The sequence below is a fragment of the Saccopteryx leptura genome, chromosome 2 (genome assembly GCF_036850995.1).
Source record: "Saccopteryx leptura isolate mSacLep1 chromosome 2, mSacLep1_pri_phased_curated, whole genome shotgun sequence".
Taxonomy (NCBI): domain Eukaryota; kingdom Metazoa; phylum Chordata; class Mammalia; order Chiroptera; family Emballonuridae; genus Saccopteryx; species Saccopteryx leptura.
In genome coordinates this window covers 306,556,165-306,558,251 of record NC_089504.1, presented here as the reverse complement: position 1 = coordinate 306,558,251, position 2,087 = coordinate 306,556,165, and positions in this window count along the sequence as shown.

Here is a 2,087-nt window from a genome sequence, read left to right as displayed (position 1 = left end):
AAGTGGAAGAGGCACTGACTGATAAGACTGGGTTGCTTCCCTTTCCCAGGGAGATGTTCACCCTCTTGATCACCCAAAGAACAGTGTCCTTCTGTGGGTGACTTTTATTTTTGCAGTGTCAGAATGGGGAGAACTATTTACATTGCTTCCAAGCAGCCAGAGACATGGGCTTGGGTGGGCAAATGTTGTTCCTCTTGGCTGTCAGGCTCCTGAACGCCATTTCCCTGGGTTGGCATAGAGCCATTTCCTGGCTTTATGAGTCTCCGCCAGCAGCACAGCCTTTCTCCCTCCACAGAAGCTACACGTGCTCCCTGCAGCTGAGTGTGGACCTGTGTCCTAGGCATGCATGCCACAGATGCACCTAGTCTGGACTTTGAATGAAGATGCATTTGCTTTTTTCCCCGAGTGAAGAGGGCAGCTCTTCCTGAGGAGGTGGTCTTTAAGCTGGGCTTTGAAGGAGACCAGAATTGCAGTTTGGGAAGTTGGACGAGTGAGCTGTGGCAGATTTGGGGATCAGGTGGGTGGGCATGCATTGCCAATGTGGCAAAGGCATAAGTGTGAAGTCCTCTAACATAGTGAGATGCCATGAATTTTACTCACAGATGGTGAAATTAAGGGCCCTGAAAAGTGGTCAGAAGACTTGTGTTCAGATGTGGCTCCTGCCTTGTGTGACCTCGGCAGTCTCCGACCCTCGGGGCTAAGTCCCCTTGCCTGGGAACAGAGACGACCATGATCAGCTGAACTCACAGGGTTTTCTGTAGGATCAAGTGAAAATAAACGCAGAAATGCTTTTAAATGGGAAAGTCTAAATGAAAAGGAACAATTATGAATAATTAGGAAAGGTGGAGAAATAAAATAGATGAGAGAGCACAAGTCTAAGAGAGGCTAGAAGAGAATCAGCAGCCTATGGAGGAATTTGTCTGGTCCAAGACCAACTCCTCCTGAGGTGCAGGGCCTGGGAGGTCACGTCGGGGTGTAGGTGGGCAGCCAGGAAGCCTTCGCACCTGGACATCTGGCAGGTGTCAGGAGAAGCACAGATCCCCAGCCAGGAAAGGGAAGAAGCTTGAAGTTCTTCTGTTCTGGGGCAGGGCTCACCCTACACACCCGAGGTTCTGGTCCAGCCACCACCCTGCGTTGTGGCTGTTCCCAACTTTTCAGTCCCTTTTGCTACAAATGCCTTACATATCCCTTCTCTAGTTGGTCAATGTCTCCTATCAGATTTTGATTCCTAATTTGCATCCCAGAAAGTAACTCTAACTCTTGTTTGTGGAGAGCTTTGCCAATGCCCCCATTTCCCTCATGGAGAGCATGATATATGGGAGTCAACAGCCTGTCAGTCTTGCACAGAAGGACAGACAGGCTCTTGTGCTCAGAGGTTTCTTTTCACCACTGTACATGTCAATGTTATCATCTGCATGGTCCTCAGAGCCTTCACAGTCAAGCCTCCAGCCTCCCAGTTACCTGGGCTCGAAATCAGCAATCAGACTGACACCACCATCCTATTTGCATCCCAAACTATTGCTAAATCTCGATAAAGCAGGGGCCTTCGGGCATTCACAAGTTACATAGTCAAGGGTGTGCTATTTGTTGTAACTTCAAAGTCTGTGACCTCCAGCCATTGGAATAGGGTCACCACCCACTGTGTAGGGTTGTTGACAGGGAGTACCTGAGGAGATGCTGCAAAGCCCCACAAGAATCTAAAGCACAGCATTTACCATGTGAACTCAGGCAGTCTGCAGCTGGCAGCTCCCTTAGGCCAGTGAGTGATGCTCTTAAAATCTGAATTCCAAAATATCTGAAAAAGCATCCCCTTTATATGACAAGGGTACCCTTCTCCCCTCTGTAATGTCTGCAGGGCCCCTCTCCTTTCTAATGCCCTGGCTCCAGTTCAGGGCTCGTCTCCACTTGGGCTCTGCCTGCTGCTCCTCCCACTCCCTCCCGTTCTGCTCCTGTGCACACAGCCTCCATGGCCTCCACGACTCCATCATGCAGATCCCCAAACACATTTGGCTACACCCTTCTCAGACCCTTGGTAGTAAGCCAGGCCCTGCAGATTGCAGACTCAGCCTAGCTCGCTGAGCCCTCAC